At 34.3% G+C, this 10,352-nt stretch overlaps 1 protein-coding gene across 1 annotated transcript in view; it reads right to left on the bottom strand.

Moving 5' to 3' along the window:
- The window catches only part of LOC110027779 (protein arginine N-methyltransferase 7), a 79,892-nt gene that overhangs the window by 53,753 nt on the left and 15,787 nt on the right, over positions 1-10,352 (bottom strand). The window lies entirely within an intron of this gene.

The following is a 10,352-nucleotide window of genomic DNA, read 5'->3' as shown; positions in this document are numbered from 1 at the left end:
ACTACTCGCATTCCCTGCATGACATCCACCTTTGTTGGAGATAGATGGGTTGGTGAAATGCTTTATGACCATCCAATAAGATTCAGAAATATTTTCAGAATGGCGGCACCTATTTTTATGGATCTTCTGCACGAGTTATGTGTAAATCACGGCCTCCAGGGTTCTTCTAAAACTACGTGTAGGGAGGTATTGGCTAAAACTGTACATTCTGTCACAGAATGAGTCAATTCGAGGAGCTATGGAAAGATTTCAACATTCATCCGAAACAATTAGTCGTTACTTTTCAAAAGGGATACAAGCACTTCTTAGCTTAGCAGCTCAAATAATTAAATCGGAGGATCCATCATTTGCTACCACTCCAGAACAAATTGCCAAAGATCCACGATACATGTCATATTTCAAGGTAACTATCAGTGTTTTTAATTTATTACATTCTATATTTTAACAATATTATTACTCTCTAACGGCCAATTAAACAGAACTGTATTGGTGCAATTGACGGTACCCACGTTGATTCTCGAATACCCAACCACGAGAAGATAGCATACATCGGTCGGAGTGGTTTAACAATGCAAAATATCATGGTTGCATGCGACTTCAACATGTGTTTTACTTCTGTGGTGGCGAGCTGGGAAGGGAGTGCACATGATAGTCAGATTTTCTCCTTTGTTACTAGGAATAGATCGCAGTGTTTACCTCACCCCCCATTAGGTTAGTTTTGTTTTCCAATTTGTATATGTTAACATGTAATGTTTTTTAATAACATTGTTTTTCGTACCAGGAAAATATTATCTGGTCGATGCTGGATATCTCATACAAAGGGGATACCTGAAGCCCTACCCTGACACAAGATATCATATTCCTGATTTCAAGCGAGGTAGTGGCACAGTACGTGGCAGAAAGGAAATATTTAATAAACGTCACTCATCTTTACGCGGGGTAATTGAAAGAACATTTGGAGTTTGGAAGAAGAAGTGGGTCATCTTACGTGATATGTCGTCGTATCCTTTCCAAAAATAGGTGCATATTGTGGTTGCAACAATGACACTACATAACTTCATCCGAAAACATTCGTCGCGATCAGATACAGACTTCATTATGGCTGACAATGATGAACTGAATGTCTTAGAGCAATCTACAGGTTTTGTGGGGGGCATTCATTGCCTGAGGATGATATAGAATCTAATGAATTTGGAGATCATGAAGGTGAAGTTATAAACCGATTATGAGAAATATTTGTATAAAGTTTTAACCTATGTTCAATTACTCTCTAATAATTTTAATGTATGACCCATTAACTTAATTCCTCTATAATTTTCACACTCTTGTGCATCCTCTTTATTTTTAAATGAGGACCAAAGTACTCTTCATTCACTCTTCAAACATTATTTTAGTTTTAAAAATAATATTAAAGAGTTATAAAGCCAAGAAACTTTGAAATCTCCTAAATGTTTCTACGCTTCAATTGCGATATCATGAAGTCCTATCGATTTTCCTCTCTTGATTTTCTTTAAAGCTTCAACTTTCCTTTTAGTAATGTGATGGTGAAAATAAAAAGTTTTATTGCTATTAATGATATTAATATCACTAACATCTATTATTTTTCAAAAACATTATTTAAAATTTTTTCCAAGTATCTCACACACCAATGTTAAATATCTTCTTCTAATAAAAATATTTTTTGATTTTTATCTTTAATACACTTTACTTGAGTTAAATATTTACTTTTCTTTTCTCTTTGTATGACTAGTTTATACATATATTTTTCATTTTTTTTAGTATCTAGTTTATTATAAAAATCACTAAAAGTAGAATTCTTAGCATCACAAATTGTTCTCTTAGACTAGGGTCTGTTTGACGCAGCTGTGGATTATTTATAATCTGCTGATAAGCAGATTATTCTGATAATCTGCAGATTATCAGAATAATCTGCTTATCAGCAGATTATAAATAATCCACAGCTGCGTCAAACAGACCCTAGTCTAAGAGAACAATTTGTGATGCTAAGAATTCTACTTTTAGTGATTTTTATAATAAACTAGATACTAAAAAAAATTAAAAATATATGTATAAAAATATATGTATAAACTAGTCATTAGTCATACAAAGAGAAAAGAAAAGTAAATATTTAACTCAAGTAAAGTGTATTAAAGATAAAAATCAAAAAATATTTTTATTAGAAGAAGATATTTAACATTGGTGTGTGAGATACTTGGAAAAAATTTTAAATAATGTTTTTGAAAAATAATAGATGTTAGTGATATTAATATCATTAATAGCAATAAAACTTTTTATTTTCACCATCACATTACTAAAAGGAAAGTTGAAGCTTTAAAGAAAATCAAGAGAGGAAAATCGATAGGACTTCATGATATCGCAATTGAAGCGTAGAAACATTTAGGAGATTTCAAAGTTTCTTGGCTTTATAACTCTTTAATATTATTTTTAAAACTAAAATAATGTTTGGAGTGAATGAAGAGTACTTTGGTCCTCATTTAAAAATAAAGAGGATGCACAAGAGTGTGAAAATTATAGAGGAATTAAGTTAATGGGTCATACATTAAAATTATTAGAGAGTAATTGAACATAGGTTAAAACTTTATACAAATATTTCTCATAATCGGTTTATATTTATGTCGGGCAAGTCTATTATCTAATTTATACATTTATTGAGAGGTTTAATGGAAAAATGTAGAGAGATTAAGGAAGATCTACATATGATCTTTATTGATTAAGAAAAAGCTTACAATAAGGTTTCAAGAGAAGTTCTTTAGAAAGTTCTAGAAAAGAAAGCTATTGATATGACTTATATTCAAGTCATTAAAGATAAGTATACTAGAGTTGTTACTTTGTTCGAAAATAAGAAGGATTTACAAAGTATTTTCCTATTTCAATTGGATTACATCAGGGATCGGCTTTAAGCCCATATCTTTTGCTTTAGTTGTGGAGGCACATACTGGACATTTACAAGAGGATGTACCTTAGTGTATGCATTTCGTTGATAATTTCCTTCTCGTGGATAAGACTAGAGAAAGAGTTTAGGAAATACTTGAATTATGGAGGTCTACATTAGAGTCTAAAGAACTTTGTTCAAATAGATCTAAATCTAAAACTGAATACATGACTGAATACATGAAATGTAATTTTAATAATAGTAGATCTAGTGGCAAAGTTGTAACTATAGGTGATCAAATCATTAAAAGGTGTGAGCGACTTAGATATCTCAGGTCTACTGTCAATGTGATGGTGATATAGGTGAGGATGTTATTAGTAATATTCAAGTTGATTGGTTGAAGTGGAGGAATGCATCGGGCCTATTGTGTGATAGAAAAGTATCGTTTAGACTTAAAGGAAAATTTTATAAGATGGTGGTAAAACATGCAATGTTTTATGGCACAGAATGTTGACCCTTAAAAGAGAAACATAAAACTAAGTTAAGTGTTGTTGAGAGAATGCTTAGGTGGATGAGTGGCTTGACACTTAAGAGACAAAATGTGAAACGAATATATTTGTCAACGGGTTGGTGTCGCTTCAGTGGCAAACATGATTAGAGAGAGTCGTCTTAGATGGTTTGGTCACATTAAACGTCAACCATATGTTGATCCAGATAAGAGAGTAGATGTTTTAGATTTGACTTGTGTTTAAAAAAGGTAGAGGTAGATCTAAAAAGACTTAGGCATATTGTATAAAATATTATCTTAATTTATTAGAATTAAATGAACTTATGACACTCAATGGGACACAATGGAAAAAAAGGATTCATCTAGCTGACCACATTTAGTTAGATAAACCTTGTTGTTATTGTATTTAGAGAGGCTGTGATACAATGTATATAATGAAGTAGAATAAATTTTAAGAGCACCTTTTAAAATGTTGGATCTTGTCTTATCCGTTCATAGCTTATACCAAAATCTTACATAGAAGACTGAGAAGAAGAAAAGTAAAGAGAGAGAGTAAAAAAAACATACTATAAGGTTTATAAACCTATAGTACATAGAAGATTGAGAAGACGAAAAGTATTGAGAGAGAGTAAAAAAAAGTCAACTATGAGGCTTATAAACCTATATTATGAGAGGAATTTGTGAAAATTTTCAAAACCTTTAGTTCTTATCAAAATTTCTCATTTGTAGGTATGGATCTAGGATCTTCAGGCAATATAAGAAAAGGTAAAAAACTAATTGTACATGCAAAAAAGAAATTAATAAATACAGAAGGCGTGTATCTTAAATATGATCTCATATTCCAACCAACGATCAATTTCCGAACTAGGAGAAGTTGTTGATCCCCTCTAGTGGTAACCATCAAATAACATTTGTAGGCTCAGATGACTATTTGAGCAAGGCTAGTCAAGAAATTAAGGTTTCGGTGTTGGGCGAGTTATTCACAAGCCTTATGTGTGCATTTCTTATTCATTAATCTACATATGACTTTACCATAATATTGGTGGGAATATGCCACAAACCCGGTTGGATGAACTCTCCAAAGAACCAAAAGACAAGTTTATATTGAGTTATGCTGGCAAGTTCCCCTTCGGATCCAATTGACGAATCAAAATTGGCCTATAAGTTTTTCTTTGGTTTCAACCAATTAGCAATCCCTCAATAAATTCACCTATGGGCAATAAAAGTAATAAATCTCATGGTTCCTAACATCGTGACCACTATCCCTTGGTTTCTTCATATCACTAAGCTCTCAACTCCTCAAGCTCCAATTCCTAAACTTTCAACAATGAAAGTGGATTTCAAGGGTGGTTAAGGGAGTCATGGATGTGGTGGTTGAATTGGTGACGACTGCAACCAATGTATTTATTATTCCTACCCTCATTGTAAACCAATCAGCTTCCTAAATGTTCATGGAAAAAATTGATTATCTCTCCACAGCCCAATTTTCTCCACAACCAATCCAACCTTACCTCCCTCCTCCAAATCTATCAATATCTCTCAAGAAGATTATGATAGATTCCACAATCTTGAGTATCTCTCGTAGTCTCTCACATTGTCTTTCTCTAAATTCTTTGCAATTGTCTCAAATGGTACATTTTAAGTTGTAGATTTAAGGGAGTATTTTCATATGATAGGTAACCACCAATTAATCCCCTCTCCAAGTGTGTCCTTTATTCTGTCATTATTGTTAATGGTTCCCCTATGACAATTTTTAGAAAGGTCATTTTTCATCCTTTTAATTCATCTCTTTCAGATATGTTATGTCCCATAGTTTCTATTAATTTATTGTTTATTCATCATATTATCAACACCTATAATTATTTCATAACATTTATCGATCTCATCGTGTACTTTTAGGATATCAGCCTAAGGAAGTAATTTGGTGGAGTGGTTAGAACTCACAGAATCTACCACTTGACAATAATTGTACCTTTTATCCATTCTTCCAGCATGCCTTTCTATCAATGGTCTTATCAAATAGATCATCCTTCTCCTAATAGACTTCATGATTTTGTTCTTGTTCCCTTGTCTCTCTTCAAGTTCTATTATCATGTTTACAAATAAACATTATTATAAGCCTTTTCCCTATTCTACTCCTAGTTATCATAATATTCCTTTCGAGTTAGTTCAGTGTTAACATTTGAAGTCCTAGTTCTAGCATCACTTGCCTATATTATATTATTTTGTCACTTATATTGATGACTGTTCACGAATTACTTAGATCTCTTTGCACAAATGTTGATCAAATGTTCTCAGTATAATTCAAGTTTTTCGTCATAAAATAAAAGATCAATTTAACCCTTAATCAAAATTTTACATTAATAATGCTCTAAAATTTATGCAGCTTAACTTTCACAATTTTAGCTCAAACAATGGCATTACTCAGTAAAGTTCTCAATATTATCTCAATAGAATGGAATTATTGAAGGAAAAAAAATTGGCATTAGTTTGACGTTGTTAAGAACTTGATGTTTCATATAACCGTCTCTAGTTTGGCGGGATGTGATTCTAGCAATCTAGTATCTCATCAATTGTCTCATCTATCTTCATCAATATTCTTTCAACCCATCACTATTCCATAACAATGTGATCCATCATGCTTCAAGGCTGTTATTTTATTTTTTTTTAATCTGTGGCAACCCTTCCACTAATGCCCTTTTATATATACTTTTGGGGTATTCTCACACTCAAAATGATATTATATATTATTATCCTTGTACCAAATGCATATGTACTCCAACTGATATTGTTTTTCAAGAGAACTCATTTCTTTACTCCTACCTCCTCTATAAACTTGTTGATCTCTATTTGTGCTCCACAAAATCAATTTAATTAGAGGCAACAACAACCCCAAATTATAGATGTGATGTAACAATTTCAGCATGACATGTCATGACCTCAATCAAAGCTGCTCAAAGATTTTACATCTCACAAAATAGATAACGGTGATGCATCCAAAGCATCAAAATTACTTGAGAATATCCTCGATCCTTTTTGCATGTGTTCGTCCAACTTTTTCAAAATTATAACAATTAAAATACTAGAATATAATACTTAACCTCACCACCACAATCCTCACTCATGCCAAACCCCCTCAATCTTGTGCAAGTCCGATCCTCCCTTTCAAAAACTTGAGATCGCCCAAATCCTCTTCCCCATTCCCTCCCTCAAACTCACACCATCGAGCAAAGTCGTTGAGCTCCTCCTTCTGATTGCTCCTAACACCTTCAAATTTCATTTCTCAATTGCCACCTGACTAGCACACTCTCAGCAAAGATCAAGAGCCACAATCAAACTCCACCATCAATTTCAGTGCCAGCTTCCAACCCAATACATCACTTAACCTCTAGCACTCATCTATAAATCGTAGACATAACCATTTTCAACTCAAGCTTGATCTTAACAGCTCTTGCTTCAACAACCATCCACATCCTAACTTCAACCTCACGCTCCTCGACATTAACTCATCCCAATCACAATTGTTAACAACTTCTAAATTTCAAGAACCAAAGCTAGCCTCTATTTTACATATGTATATGCATGTGTAAATATATATATAAGAATAAAAAAAACAATGAGTTAGAAAGAAGAATATTGTGTATTTCATATCTTGTCTCAGTGTCATCTACAATAACAACTCAATGTTTCTAATACAACATTGAGCACAAAATACAATACTTTTTTTTTCTATTTTGTGCAAGAATACCAAGGCCTATGCATGTCCAACTTGTCAAAGTTTTGAGAAAAATAGGATGAATGTCAAAGTTTTGGGAAAAATAGGTTGAATTCTAAATAGGCTCGAGGCCTTTTTCCCTTTGCTTACATTTCATTAAATAATAATCTTACAATCTATTTTAGTTACAAAATAAAGAGCATACTCTATTTTAGGTAACTTAATAATACATAAACTTAATAATACATATTCTCTAATACATATTCTCAATCTAAATATTCAACTAAAAGAGAAATAAATCAGAATAAAGATATTGAAAATAATTTATATAAGAAAGCTCCTAATTATAGAAAACTTCTAATGTAGCTGTCTGATTTCCGTTCTTCCTAATTGACACCCCCCTCAAATTGATGCTGACTGATCAAGAAGCGTCAATTTGCCAATAAAAACTGATAACACTGTCGGAACCAACAATCATCAAGTCGTGAGTGTCGAAGCCGAAAGTCCCAAAACCGAGAATGTCGAAGTACCGCAGACAACTCCTGAACCATAACATGATTTGAGCAAAGAAAAGCAAGAACTTCTTTATCATTGTCGTCCAGAAATTCGAATCATAGCCACAAGAAGGATCCTCTTTCAGTTACACGATCCAAATGCTACCGATCATAGCTCACAAATAGGATCTAGTTACATGACCAAGATGCTATCAATCATAGCCTACAAGTAGGATCAGCGTCCTGATCCAGATGCTACCGATCATAGCCTACAAATAGGATACAGTTACACGATCTAGATGTTATCGATCATAGCCTACAAGTAGGATCCACGTCCTGATCCAGATGTTACTAATCATAGCCCACAAATAAGATCCAGTTACACGATCCAAATGCTATCAATCATAGCCTACAAATATGATCCGCGTCCTAATCCAAATGCCACGGATTCTCCCTGCGACTACGAGGACGATTTCTTCCCTGATCTTCAAACCAAAAGTCTTGAAGACGAGATGTCGAAGTCGTAGATCTAGGGTTTGCCGAAGACGACGAGGACGATCTAGGAAGGAGTTGAAGACTCGCAAGAAGTAGTCGGAGGAAGACTTGAGGGAAGCAGTTGAAGGCGAAAGAAGCAGTCTAAAATGCCGCAGAACACAGTCGACGAAACGGGTCATGAAGCATGGAAGAAGCAGTCGAAGATGCCGAGAGAAAAACATGGGAGTTCCTTGAAAATCTTTGTATGTAATGATCCCATCGTTGGTTTCCTAAGGGAGATAAGGGTGTCGGGCAGGCCTCGCACATAGGCAAAGCAAGGACGACAGAGGGATTCGGTGCACGCTACATTCCCGTCGCTGATTTGTGGAGAGATATGAAGGTGTCATACTCGCGAGGGCTAGGGCGGAATAGAGAAGGAGAAATCAAATCTCTGTAAGCCGACGATCCCATCGTTGCCTTCTTATATGCTCTAATCACCACTATATCGCTCCATAGAAGATGGTTTGGAGGAAAGAGGAGGCGCTAGAGTCATGCGAACCGACAAAGTAACAGGAGTTTCAGATCTCTTCATACGCTACGATTCCCTCGCTGCTTTCCTCACTACGCTCGAATTTGGGAGCTCTCGCATCCGTAGTATCACCTGATCACCGTGCTGTGAGAGTCGAACCAAACCCTGTGATCGGTTCCCCGTGCTGTGAAAGGGTCGAGACGACGAAGTGGTGCGGTTAGGGCAGAAGCAGGCGAACGAAGATGAAGGTAAAGAAATAGTTCCTCACTTCCCGCAAGAAGACCAAGGCAAAGAAATAGTTCCTCACTTCCCGCAAGAAGACCGGCGGGAAGGGAGGCGGCGAAGTGGTGCGGCTAGGGTAGAAGTAGATGAACGAAGATGAAGGGAAAAAAATAGTTCCTCCCTTCCCGCCGGGCAAACGAACAAAGATGAAGGGGATGAAGGGAAAGAAATAGTTCCTCCCTTCCCGCAAGAAGGCCGGCGGGAAGGGAGTCTTGATGGTCCTCCAATAACAACAGGTGGTTAGAGGAAAAATTTGTCTCTGATATTATGTCAAAGTTTTGAGAAAATAGCCTAAATTCTGAAAATAGACTTGATATCTTTTTCCTTTGCTTTCATTTCATTAAAAAATAATTTTACAATCTATTTTAGGTACAAAATAAAGTGCATATTCTATTTTAGGTAACTTAATAATATATATTCTCAATTTAAATATTCAAATAAAAGGCAAATAAATCAGAATAAAGATATTGGAAATAATTTAAATAAAGAAGCTCCTAATTATAGAAAACTCCTAATCTAGCTGCTTGATTTCAGTCCTTCCTGACTGACACAACTGTAAGATCATGTCTAGTTTAAACCATGAACAGAAATATGCTTCTTTCTTGAAGTAGATTAATTTAAAATTAAATTGTTTGTACTATATGACGAGGTGGACAATTAACCATTTAAGCAGCAAGAATCAATAAGCTAATTAATTCAAAGTAAAAATAATAGACCATTTTGCACGACCTTAATCAGATAATATAATCTTCCATAATCAAATTTTTACTAAAATTTCAAATTAAACTAATCTTATTATATGATTTGATAATCATACTTTGGATCAACCCAAATTTTTAATAAGCAGCCTAATTAGAGTTTGTTTCATTAGTACTTGAAATAAATATCATCTTAAGAACTCTAAAACATGATTTTGCTATTAGCAACGAAGAAAAAGATTAAAAAAATATTTTAAGTGAGATTTGAATTTTAAACTTTAAAAAGAGATTCTTGTTTTTTTGGATTAAACGCGTCAATATTATTCCTTAAAAAATCTTTCCTTGATCGATTGTGTTGCGAATCTTAGTTTGTTGGAAAACTTTGTGGAAGCATTTGTAATGGATCCTTTGTGACTTGTAGAGTTTAATCGTTCTGTACTAACTAGTCGGCGGGCTAGAGTAATGCCTTTCACTTGGAGTAGAAGAGGGTGTAGGGTTTCTCCATTGTCCATCAAAGAAGGAGGCTTTTTCACCTTGTAATGAGCTAAAAGAGTACAAAGTGGAAATCTCGAGTAAAAGACTCGATGAGTAAGTGTGAGCCAACTGGCCAAACCACTACAAAAATATATTCACACCATTTTTATGTTACTTTTTTTTTTACATAGCATCAATACTCTTGCAACTTTTCATCATTTGACTATGCTTCATATATAGTCATATTATTGATAAACAATTATCTTACTTTGTTCTTTAGGTTAT

This window comes from Phalaenopsis equestris, unplaced genomic scaffold (assembly GCF_001263595.1).
Source record: "Phalaenopsis equestris unplaced genomic scaffold, ASM126359v1 Scaffold000445, whole genome shotgun sequence".
Taxonomy (NCBI): Eukaryota; Viridiplantae; Streptophyta; class Magnoliopsida; order Asparagales; family Orchidaceae; genus Phalaenopsis; species Phalaenopsis equestris.
This window is presented reverse-complemented; position numbering and strand designations above follow the sequence as displayed.